This window comes from Mytilus galloprovincialis, chromosome 1 (assembly GCF_965363235.1).
Source record: "Mytilus galloprovincialis chromosome 1, xbMytGall1.hap1.1, whole genome shotgun sequence".
Lineage (NCBI taxonomy): Eukaryota > Metazoa > Mollusca > Bivalvia > Mytilida > Mytilidae > Mytilus > Mytilus galloprovincialis.
The window spans coordinates 28,352,878-28,366,638 of NC_134838.1; the positions used below are offsets into that span (position 1 = coordinate 28,352,878).

The 13,761-nt window shown below is 31.9% G+C and overlaps 1 protein-coding gene across 5 annotated transcripts in view; it reads left to right on the forward strand.

Annotated features, from left to right (window-relative positions):
- Positions 1–1,094: 1,094 nt before the first annotated feature.
- Positions 1,095–13,761, forward strand: part of LOC143071100 (uncharacterized) — a 117,307-nt gene continuing 104,640 nt past the window's right edge. For 3 of the 5 annotated variants that reach the window (XM_076245197.1, XM_076245202.1, XM_076245220.1), the window contains exon 1: positions 1,098–1,331. The gene's annotated coding sequence lies outside the window, so the exon portion shown is untranslated. Of the gene's footprint in view, positions 1,332–13,761 lie in introns of all 5 variants that reach the window. The other 2 variants (XM_076245205.1, XM_076245213.1) reach the window with 2 other exon arrangements.

Genomic DNA, 13,761 nt, shown 5'->3' on the forward strand with positions numbered 1-13,761 from the left:
CGCAATCTTCTTAGGAACTACAATATAAGGATTTCTGAAATTTGGTTTCAGGGTTTATATAAGTCTGCTACACCGTTTGATGCCTTTTCAGATTCATCACTCGACAACTTCCTGTTTACCGAACACTTGTATTATTTTACACATAATAACCAAGTTGAAAATTTTCGTCACATTTTTCTCAGGAACTACAATACAAGGATTTCTGAAATTTGTTTTCAGGATTTATACAAGTCAGCTATACCGTGTGATGCGTTTTCAGATTCATCACTGGACAACTTCCTGTTTACCGAACACTTGTATTATTTTACACATGATAACCAAGTTGAAAATTTCCGTCACATTTTTCTCAGGAACTACAATACAAGGATTTCTGAAATTTTGTTTCAAGGTTTATATAAGTATGCTATACCGTGTGATGCGTTTTCAGATTCATCAATCAACAACTTCCTGTTTACCGAACACTTGTACTATTTTACACATGATAACCAAGTTGAAAATTTCCGTCACATTTTTCTCAGGAACTACAATACAAGGATTTCTGAAATTTGGTTTCAGGATTTATACAAGTCATCTATACCGTGTGATGCGTTTTCAGATTCATCACTCGACAACTCCCTGTTTACCGAACACTTGTATATTTTACACATGATAACCAAGTTGAAAATTTCCGTCACATTTTTCTCAGGAACTACAATACAAGGATTTCTGAAATTTTGTTTTAAGGTTTATATAAGTATGCTATACCGTGTGATGCGTTTTCAGATTCATCACTCAACAACTTCCTGTTTACCGAACACTTGAACTATTTTACACATGATAACCAAGTTGAAAATTTCCGTCCAATTTTTCTCAGGAACTACAATACAAGGATTTCTGAAATTTGGTTTCAGGATTTATACAAGTCAGCTATACCGTGTGATGCGTTTTCAGATTCATCACTCAACAACTTCCTGTTTACCGAACACTTGCATATTTTTACACTATTAAAATTATCCACTTGCGGCGGGGGTATGATCAGTGAGCAGTAGCTCACAGTTTCACTTGTTTAAACTTGTTAAAATGAAGTTTGTTTAAAATTTGTCAAAATAAGCTTTAAGAATTCCTTTTTTTAATTTAGATTTATTATGCATGTCTCTATACATAGTATGCGACGCGTAACAGTTTATAAGTAGGTGTTCTCTTATATGCATTTGATACGGTGCATTTATTATGGATATATTTCAGACTTCATTTATGAAAGGAAATCTATAGAGCAGAAATTTGAGGTCAAAGACGCTAAAATTGTTTATAACATTAAACATTTCAACATCGACGGTAAAGGAATCTGTAAGGTATTTATCTTCTCATTTTAATTATTTTGATTTGGAAATTTTTTTTGTATGAATTTAAAATGTAGATTCAAATATTTTTCACCTCAAACGATAAAGTAAAACTTCTTCAAACTTATATATGATGTACAGTTCGGCGTCCGCAAAAAAAGAAGCCAAGAAAAGTGTTTATCTCTTCTTCACAAATACGTATTTCATTGAATCTCGATATTTATCATGTTTATAATTTTTCTAAGAACGACGTTCTACCTCCATAAGCACGCAAATGTCATGGCGGGTCACATATTAGGAACCTCAAGATTTTGTTTTCAAATTACTGAATTTAACTTTGAACCTTTAGACCTTAATGCGGACCCATTTACAAATTTTAACAGTCAGCATATCAAAACCGTAATAAATATTATTTTGATGAAATCAAACAGTTTTAACTTTGACCCTTTGCACCTCGATGAGGACCAATTTTAAAACCAGTCCTGTGTTGCCATGGATATATTGAAATTGATGTTTCAAACAAAACCTGGAGAGCTTTTATATATTTTTTAATGTTATATTTAACATTGCCATTAAAGCGCGAGGTTTTGCATGCCACAAAACCAGGTTCAACCCATCATTTAGTTCTTTAAAAATGTCCTGTACCAAGTCAGGAATATGGCCATTGTTATATTATAGTTCGTTTCTGTGTGTGTTACATTTTAATGTTGTGTTTACGTTGTGTCGTATATACTACTGTTGCCTTTACTTATGTGAACAATTTACTCTATCCCATAGCTCAGTGGGAGATGATTTTTTTGAATATCGCCCTCCCGTTTGGACCAATAAAAAATCGATAATTCAAGAGACAATGTATTCCATTAACATCGTGGATTTCAATACAAAGGTTTACGTTTGTATAAATTGATTGTCACTTGATTAAAAAACTAAACTTTTTTGCTTCACTTTTGTTACTTTTGTACAACCGTTATGTTTTTGGTAAACGACTTCAAAGATCATTACTTTTAAATTTAGTTTAAAAGACAATTAGGTAAGGACATTCAGTATAATATAAAAAATCAAATAGCCGAGAGGGTGATAGAGCAGATTATTACCCCTCGAAAAATACATTTTCAATTTTGGCTTTGCCGCGGTTGACATTGTTTTCTTGGAGTCATAATCTGCTGTATCACCCTCTGATCTATGTTATACTCATATAATAATTTGGCATCTGGATTTATCGATTCTACGTAGGAAAAAGTCAATAATTGATGTGCATGATGGGGACATTACAATTATGCTTTTAAAAGGGCAGTTAACGTATAGCCATGGTATCATTTATGATCGAATTCCTTAATGAAGTTACATAAATCTTTGGTAGGGTCGTGTCATTTTTGCCAAAATATACCCATTTTTAATTATCAGGAGACAAATTTTGGGTTCATTTAGGAACTTATTTGAAAGGTGAACTTTCATTTGACCATAATATCCCAAATCAATGTACAGTTATCAAACGTTAATGTATTATGTTGTAGGATGTTGCAAAAAGAGTGTCACTTTTGTATAAAATCTCCCAAAATTATGACCCATATTTTTGGCACATTCCCGTCCACCAAAAAAAAAAAGAAGTTAGCCCCCCCCCCCCCAACCCCCCAAAGTGATTTCCCCCGATATTGTTTTTCAATTCATTTTACAATTCAAATGGACATACTATTGCTTATATCATAAATCACCCAAAGTGCATTATATAATTTCAGCTTAAAAAATTATCAGTTTTTACTTCAAGCATATTACAATTGGTCGTCTTTCTAAACATTTATGTTTAATTAGATTTGGTTGTGCACAAATATTTGTTTGCTTTTAATTCAAAATGTTTCTGATAAAAGATTTACAAGCACGTGTATGGGAGTTTTTTTTTTTAATTTGACACACTTTTTTATCTCTATTGAATATAATCCATCTTGTGTTTAGGTTGTAAGATTTACAATATTCTTTGTATATATATAAGTATGAATGTTATGCTTAATTAATCGAAGTACTTGTGTTCAATATCACACCGACAGTAACAGTTATGTAGATGCTGTATCAAAGACAATGGTAGAGTGGTGTCAGATGATATGTTTTTTAAACAAAGAAAACTCAAAACATAGGAAATAAAGATTAATTAAAACATTTGGCATAAATTATATACTAGTAAAGTCTGAGAGTCAAGCTCAACAAAGTCGTCTCTGCAATGATCGCTTGATGTTGTTTATTATTAAGGTAATTATTTTTGCGTCCTATTAATTATTATCAGAAAGAGGGTTAATATACAGCAAGGAGAAAACAGTCCATTATATAAAGAAAAGTCTAGCATTAGTGTATAATGTTACTTTGTTGCGACATCTGCAAGTAACATTTAATTGGTGCTGTATCTAATCGTTAATGGGAATTATAAATTTAACGTTGATTTTGCCGTGAAAAAGTACACTATCGTTTGAAAAATGTCTATGAATGGTAATTAAACTTTTTTTTATGTTACCCGTAAAATAAAATTGATATAAATTTTATGATCTTGCAACATAGTTGAAAATTGGAGATTTTTGGATACAATACACAATGTACATGTACTAATGTCAGGCGCAGATCAGGGGGGTGAGGTCCGAGAGTTGGAATCCCCCTTTTTTTGGACGATCAATGCATTTGAATGGGGACATGTAGTTAGAACTCCCCCTTTGAACTTGGTTAGGACCCCCCTTTTTAAAATTGCCGGATTTGCCCCTGAATGCATATCTCCATTTATGAAATTTGCAACTCTACAAAGACCAGGATTTGGATTGCATTAAACTTTCAGAAATCTTCAATATCTTGATTACTATGTCATAATGCCTTTGCATTGTGAACCTTTTTTTCCTTAATATGGCAGAGTGAGGAACAAGTGAAATACATACATTGTTTTTACTGTATTTTTATACGCCCGTCAAAATTTTGACGGGACGTATTATGGTATACAAATGTCCGGTGTCCGTCCGTCTGTCCGTCCGTCCGTCTGTCTGTCTGTCCGTCTGTCCGTCTGTCTGTCCGTCCGTCCGTCTGTCTGTCTGTCCGTCTGTCGGTCTGTCTGTCCGGCGTAAACATGTCGCACCGTAACTTGAGAACGACTTATCTTAATTTCATAAAACTTAATATAGTTGTTTTTTATGATGGTCAAATGATCTGTATACTTTTTGGTGAAAATAAGATTTAAACTTTTTGAGTCACGGCACTTTGTAACTAAAACAGGGGTGTGTTTTTTTTCACATGTCGCACCGTATCTCAAAAACGATTCTTGATTATTGCTTAAAACTTTACACAATTCTTAGTTATATTAATCTTAATATCTGTATACGTTTTGGTGATGATTCAAAATTTCATTTTTGAGTTATTGAGTATTTTGTAAAAAAGGGGGAGGGGTTTTTACATGTCGTGTCGTATCTCAAAATCGATTCTTGATTATTGCTTAAAACTTTACACAATTCTTAGTTATATTAATCTTAATATCTGTATACGTTTTGGTGATGACTCAAAATTTTATTTTAGTTATTGAGTATTTTGTAAAAAAGGGGAGGTTTTTTTACATGTCGAGCCGTATCTCAAAAACAATTTATGATTATTGCTTGAAACTGTACACACTTCTTTGTTATACTAATCTAAAGATCTGTATACTGTTTGGTTTGATTCAAAATTTTATTTTAGTGATATTTGTAAAAAAAAACAGGGTTTAGGGGGGGGGGGGTATGTTTCACATGTCCCGCCGTGTCTCAACAGTAAATGGTTATTGCTTAAAACTTTCTCAGAAACTATTGATGATTATTGCATAAAACTTTCACACAAGACGTCGGGCGTATCATGCGCTCATGGCGCAGCTGTTTATTGTTTGTTATATATCAAATTGGACATCACTGATCACCATATAACGCTTTATAATTACGGTTGCCAGACTCACTTTTAGGAATCTTGGAATTGCATTTGTATTTCACTTTTTTACTCATCTTAATTTAGCCAATATATATATATACAAAAAATTGTTTTGAAAAAGGTATGAACACACATATATATATATACTAGTTCAGTGATAATGAAAGTCATACTAAACTCCAAATTCTATATTTAATTTTGTTTGTTTAACTGAATTTAAAAAATCTTATTAATACATGGAATATTTATTACAATCTTTTTTAAAGTACCTTCCACCAATCATCCAGTGTCATTTAAAGTTACTAGAGCAGTAATTTAAATTATGAAAAAAGTGATTCATTGTACAGATGATAATTAACGAATAGAAAATATTTTTTTAAAAGATATTCTTATATCAGACAACTTAGTTGACATAACAAATATATAACTGTTAGAAGATTGTGCCACTTTTGTTCTCTTGTTCACATTTTTTAAAGCCTTTTTTTCAACTGCACTAATCCTTTTGATTTCTATACACACATTATGTAAGAGTACATTAGATTACAACTAGGCTGAAAAAGTTCGATTTCATTGATATGAAACTTTGACCATTATATATAAATAACATTTGTAACTCTATATCATATATGTATAAGGTGAATCAATGTGCTTGTAACTTTGGATAGAGTCTCATGAAATGGTAAAAATCACTGTATCCCGGTACACAGGTACACAGGGTTGTCATTAATGCAAACTTACAATTAGCAGACCTTAAAATACTAATACATACATGACATATTACAACAACACTTTAAAGAGTCAAATTTATTTTTAACTTGGATCAGATAAATATAGAAAAATAGATTTACTTTTTATCAAATCTATTCATAACTGCTGACTCTCTACTTACGTAAAACAAAATTTAACAGTTTCAAGTTTTGACGCAACATGCTTGTTGAGTATTAAAGCGTTTATAAATATGACATTTGATTCCTATGATTTTTATTCTTACAATTAATTTAAACATGATCATACATATGGCAAGCCAAAGTGGACAAAAAGAGCTATTTTTTAATGTTAGAAAATCATTTTCTAATATTAAAAAATCATTTTCTAATATCAAAATATCATTTTCTAATATTAAAAAATAAGATACTTTTTAATATTAGAAAATGTTTTTTTAATATTAGAAAAGCATTTCCTAATATTAAAAAATCATTTTCTAATATTAGCAAATTATTTTTTATTATTAATGAATAGTGTTTTTCTTTTTTAATATTAGAAATCATTTTTTAATATTAGAAAATCAATTTTTAATATTAGAAAATCAATTTTTAATATTAGAAAATCAATTTTTAATATTAGAAAATCATTTTTTAATATCAAAAAATCATTTTTTAATATTAGAAAATCATTTTCTAATATTAGAAAATCAATTTTTAATATTAGAAAATCATTTTTTAATATTAGAAAATGATTTTTTAATATCAAAAAAAGATTTTCTAATAATTTTTTTTTTATTAGGAAATGATTTTCTAATATAAAAAAATCATTTTCTAATATTAAAAAGTATCTAACTATCACTGTATCACCCTCTGCATAATTCTTAGGTGGAACCATACTTAATTAAAGTACTTGTAATAGACACGCCGAATATATCTCAGTTTGAACTTACGTTGTAACTTGAATATTTTTTTTCAAATCATTGAGTTAGAAATTTACATCGTGTTTTCGAAGTTCTGGATTCCCTGTTATGAACATCTAAACGAATGACCCTGATAACGAAAAACAACCGGATGACGACAATCAATGTGCAGTGTACACTGTACGACAAATAGTGATGACATTTCCTTTGATAATATTCTGGCTTATAAACCGGCCATTCCAAAGTTTGAATATAACGATCATGGAAGTAAAACGAAACTCTCGTGTTACAAACAAAACAAGAGGAGTATTATGATGCAAATGAATAACAAAGTAAAAGTGAAATTGACAAGTCGGTGACTTATGCTACATAGGTCTATTTGACATACGAGGACATGTTAAAACGTGGTTAAATTATTTATTTTTTTAATTCTAGAAACAACCAGTTTCTAAATATTTTGCAACCAATCAATATGAAGATTAAAGAAAACGATCCAACGAAGTTAGTACGTTATTGCGTTTTGTATTTTAATTTATCGCTCTATACATTGTTTTGTAATATATAATCTGACAGACCTTTTATATGCAATATATCGGACGTCACAAGTCATTTACTTCCGGTCACAACGGAAACCTGAATAAACCGACTCACTGTCCAAACCGGCCGTTTTTATAGTCCCGTTGCCGGTTGGTTTATACAGGTTTTTACTGTATATTGATTTGTTATGTGTGTACACAATATTTGTCGTATGTATATACGGATTATGATGTATAAAGAGAGCAAAAAACTATAACTAATGTACACGACGTTTTATTACACTTCTGCAGATAAATTGTGATTAAAGATGCCATGAATAATGAGTACATTACTGTCTTTATGTGGACTATTATCTAAAAAAAACATATAAAATATATAAAACAGTGCGTTTGCGCTCCGTTACACTCTTATTATAAGCCAAGATTGATACCGTCCTCCATGACATAGCAGCCTGAGTACATAGATTGACTATCCCCAAGATGATAAAACCATGCAACATTTATTAAATGCTGAAATCTCAATTTCACAAGGGCGAACAATGTTGTACCATATAGTTCCTTCCCATTGATGTTACGTTGTCAAAAAGTATTTGAGTAATTTTGGTATCAAATAAAAGCTTAAGAACTGGGGATAGCTGTTGAACCATTTTTAAAAGTTTGCTATGAATGATAAAAAAATTAATTGGATGATAAGAGGATATATCAGCCTTGTTACTTAGATCAGAAGTACCTATTTTGTACTACCCAATTTTTCTGGAACCAGTGAGCTGTTATATGCAATAAAGGCATGTTGGTTTGTTTAGCACAAGTCACGATGCAGTTGTCAATGTATATTGCATATGTTACTACCTGTTCAATTTGAGCTTAAATTCATTGACATAGTGTGTGGATTAAAGCTTCAAGTGTTTTCTTAAATAGTAATAGATCATAGAATAAAATTAAGTAAAGTAGGAGTCTATATAGCAAGTTTGGTGCTGTATTACTAAACATTATGTGCAATTCCATTCTTAAAAACTATTACAATGAAAATTTGTCACACACAATTTAATCATTTCACATCATTTTTTTCAGTAACAAATCCTTTATGTTGACCCAAAGGTGTCACATCTAAAATATGTGTGTTATTTATGTGAAAGTAAATGTCCCTTCTTAATGCCGGTAGTCGTGAAGCTGTTCCCGATTTTGTAGCCGTACTGTTACTGTGTGCTCTTGTCGAGAGCTATTTGCATTGCACATAAGAAATTATCAAAAAGAAAAAAATCTAATTTTACGTCAACTGATTTAGGACCTTTTTACGTTTTCCACGTTACGACTGGAAGACAAAACCAAGGAGTAAACAAAGACTCATCAAACCAAAAGACATTTACATCAACAGTTACAACTAATAAATAAGAAACAACACGAACTCCACTGAAAACCGGGAGTTAAATCAGGTGCTCAGGAAGAGTAAGCATTTCCTCCACCGAGTACGGCACCCGTCGTGTTATTTCTTTTTTCAGTTCGTACGTTATGATGGAAGGTCATTATGACTGAGGAAGAATATCAGATATGATTTCTGACACACTTTTGTCATTTTTTGGAAATTATTATAATATGGTAAATTTTTATACCCGTGTTAGTTTTTCTGTAAGGTAGTGGGGTAGGGTGTTCGGCCCCAACTTTGCACTTTCTTTGAAAAAAAAAAAACTAAGCCGAAGAACATCCTGGATTTCTTCTGCAGTATACCTCAGCTACCAAGCTTCCATTTGCACCTAGTGTAGACACAAATACTGCCGTAGAACATTTTTTATTAACTTTTTTGTATTAAGACTGTAAGGTAAGAAGACTGTCCGACTCAATCTTAGAACCTATTTAAAAAAAAAGAAGAAAATAAGCCGTAGAACACACTGTGTTTTTTCAAAAGTAGACCACAGCTACCCAGAGTTCCTTTGCGCCTATTGTGGACAATGATTTGACATAGAACATTTTTTTATTTTTTGTTCACTAAGATAGTGGGGTAGGGTGTCCGGCCCAAACTTTGCACTTTCTTTGAAAAAAAAACTAAGACGAAGAACACCCTGGATTTCTTCTCCAATATACCTCAGCTACAAAGTTTCAATTTGCACCTAGTGCAGACACAAATACTGCCGTAGAACATTTTTTATTAACTTTTTTGTGAGGAGGACTTTATGGGTAGAAGACTGTCCGACTTTATCTTTAAACCTTCTTAAAATACAATAAACTAAGCCGTAGATTACACTGAGTTTTTTCACAAGTAGACCACAGCTACCCAGCGTTTCTTTGCGCCTATTGTGGAGAATGATTTGATATAGAACATTTTTCCATTAATTTTTCTGTAATGTAGTAGGGTAGGGTGTCCGGCCCAAACTTTGTTTGTTTGTTGACAATGTTTAAGTACAATTATTATTTAGATTCATCCAAACCTATCTAAATATGTTATTGTAAATAGTTTAAGCATATCACTTATTCAGTTTGCTCCGATCTCGTACGTCAATCTAATTGTGCGTTTATTTATGGGAACGGCAAATAATGCCTTCACCTATCTAGAGCGTTTCGATCCAAAAACAAGTGCCGTATTTGTCCTACTAGAATCGGAATAATTCATGGGGGCTTGAATATATCGTGATTTTACCATGAGTTGTCCCTTTATGCCGATATTTTACCCCTCGCTTTCGCTCAGGGTAAAATATTTGTTATAAAGGGCCAGACCGTGGTAAAATCCCCGATGTGCTTGAGGACAGGATCCTGTGATAAACATTAAAAAATCTGAGATTTATGATAATAAGGGGAGTGATATTTGTTCTGCACTTGCAGCCAGGTCCAGATCGCCGTGTACAGTGATCAGACTACAAGTACAGAATCACTTAAATGGCAATTCTAACATGACGTCCTTCAAACGCTTTGAGTAAAAATATAGGGTTATTGCATGAATATTGGGGAATATTGTCCCGAGAAGAACTTTATATTGCACAAGCTCAGGAATGATTTCACTAGTGATTTTGAACAAATAATTATTACACTTGATGAAGTGTTTTATTTAGTATACTCACTTTTAACACATGATAACACAATATAATATACTTTATTTACGAATTTTAAAATTTTGATATTTTTTTCTAATCAAATCGTATGCTTTTAAATTGTCACTAATTGTTATATTCATATTTACTGGATTGCCGAAGTTTTTCTGTGCATTTGTGTTTTGGTACACTTCGATATAAAATCTTCTTTATTTAGGGCACATGACGTTTGCGATGTTTTACCTGTAAAACGATAGTACATTTGTGCTTCAAATACTATGGACATTTGCGCTTTAAATTTTGATTCACCTGTACTAAATTGACCGGACATTTGCGCTTTTGCACCTATAGTCGTCTACCTGTAATTTTAATGAGAAGAAATGATTACGTAAATAATTTAACTTATATTTGTCATTAGTACGACAAATGGTCCAGAACCCTTCCCTGCCCACTATAATGGACATGCTACTCGACTAATCCTGCTATTTTTTCTTTTCTTTTTGAATAGTATCATTAAACAACAGTGTGTGAATTACATTATATTCGTTATATTGATGAACAGGCACCCCTGTCAAGATTTTAGAAAGAGAAACTTGAATATATATTTGAAATGTGGGCGAAATATCAGTCAGAACAGTTAACAAGAGATAAATTTGTTCACTCCTTGGGCTTCAGATGTCAAGCGAAAACTGACCTGTGGTGACTGAATGGGTTTTTATGTCTTTAGAATTTTTACTTGTCGCTCAGTGTATGAAGACTTTTAAACAGATATCAATGTGCTATGACATGAATGCTCTATGAAATGTGCTTTTAAATGATTTTTTTCAAACTTTTAACCATAAAGAAACAATATTAATTTAACTTTGCCAAGTCACACATGCCGGTCCCCACCCGGATTAAAGAGGAGGATAGTCATAAAAACCAAATATTGCAAAAGCGAAATGTCTGATGTTAAAAGCGCTAATGTCCTTTTGTTAACAGCGAAAATGTCCTATGATTTGAAGCGCAAGTGTTCAAAAAATTAATATAGGCGCAAATGTCCTATGAAAAAGCGCAAACGTCCCGCGCCGATGTCAATATCTATTAATCAAACTGGTTCCTTGAAAACTATTTTACTTTTAATCTATTAATTTATGTAAACAAGAAAACTGGTCTTATATAAGGGAATGGTCATTATTTATCAGCTGAGGGGGTCGGTTCAAATTTTAATATAAAATTTTATGTTGGGAACACCCCCCATTATTTTATAAAACCACACTATGACCCCCCCCCCTAAGAACATAATTTCAAAAGTTTGACCCCCCTCCAAAAAAAAAGATCTCCAGTTGTGTTAAGGTTATGATTACCAGCTACATAGTAACAGGCTTTGAGAAACTCTGAGTATAACAAACAGCTTTTCTTCTTGTTTCTTGTTTCTCAAAAAGGAATATTTGACACGTGCATGTAGAAAAATAGAAAAAAATATACAGAAAATTGTATGTTCCAATTTATTAATTTATTTTGCTGCAACCTATAATTCTACAAATTTTATCAGTATACCAGTAGATAAACTTTCAATACTGACTGTTATTTTAATCCCAATCACAGGCCCTTGTATCTTATTTTTTTTTAACCTTTGTGCCTTAAAATATCTAGTTATGAATGGGGGCGGGGGGTCAGGATTCCAATGTACAATGATTTAGGAAGTGCAAATAAAATAACACTGATTATATGGTTCTTGTCCTTTCTTGATTAAATATGTACATGATTTATTTGAGATAAAGAAATATACAAACAAGCCAGGAATCTCTGGCCTTTCTTTGTTTTGTACAGATGTATTTTTTAAGAGTTAAGTGTGTTATCAATTTTCTCTGAACAAGTACACATTTTTGTTTAGGGGCCTAAGCTGAATATATTTGTTCTTTTTCCAAATCATATAGTGTTTTGTTTAGTGTGTGTGAATGCCATGGTGCCCATCAAGTATTTTTTTTAGTAAGATCTGAAATTTGGATAGGAAAGAATATCGGAGAATGGGTAAAATTTACAGAAAAATGGACCAAAAAAAAAACAAAAAAACAGAGGACACTGGTGTTCAAATATAAAGAAAAGGAGAAAAGAGCAAAAAATACGTAAGAATAGAGAAATATTACCTTAAAAATTAAAGAATACAGAAGGGAAATACCTTATATCGAGATCATCTTTTATTCTTATTCAATATCTTTGTAATAATTTCATAAAATAAGTATACCTATTTTTGTAACCACGTGACAGACATATAACTAACATATGCATCCTTGCTTTCATCAAAATAATTAAATATACACACCCATTTCATCTCAAGAATCACATCAAAATGATTTAAACACTATCATGACTATAGAAAGTTAATTGTGCATGTCCAGAAACCTTGAAGTTTATAACTCACTATTTCCTGTGGTCAAAACTAGGGAGAAATGTTTCATACAGTTTTTAATCTATTGATTGTAAATTTACACAACTGTGATAAGGAGTGATACGACGCTTTTTGTCTGCAATTTGCTTTTTGTCCGCTTTTGCTTTTTGTCCGATAATTTTGCTTTTTGTCCGACACTTTTGCTTTTTGTCCGTTGCTTTTTGTCCGTTTTGCTTTTTGTCCGATAATTTTGCTTTTTGTCCGACACTTTTGCTTTTTGTCCGTTGCTTTTTGTCCGTTTTGCTTTTTGTCCGATAATTTTGCTTTTTGTCCGACACTTTTGCTTTTTGTGCGTTGTTTTTGGTCCGTTTTGTTTTTTGTCCGGTAACGTTGCTTTATGTCCGATATAAAAACGTGTATATTTTGGCAGGTTTTATTTTGAACATCGAAATATCATTATTAGGGTATTTTATTAAAAAAATATGTCTACCAACCAATTAACGCGTGCAAGATGGCCAACATGACTGAAATAGAACATACGGGGTAAAATTAAAGTTTTGTCTATTAATTTGAAAACCACTATAAAAGAGAGAAAATCTGACAACAGAAGGATGTTGAGCTCTTCCAATTGTTAAAACTTTCAGATGACGTCCAAAATTGGTTCGCCCCCACCTAATGTTATGAAACCTAAACGCAATGCTTATTACCACATATCCCAGATCAAGTTTGAATTTTGATACGTCATATTTACTGCTCTAGAGTTTGAAAATGGAAAAACTGCTAAACTTTTTATTTCCGTTCTTTAACTGCAGTGTGCCTTTAAACAATGGTATAAAGCTTATATATATATGCAATAAGTAAACCACAACACACAGGTCAAGTATGAAATTTGGTGGCCTCACTTTTCCTCTTATGCCCTATATAAATGGGGAAAATATTGACGTTTGTGTTTCTTAACTTTATATAAAAAAGAAGA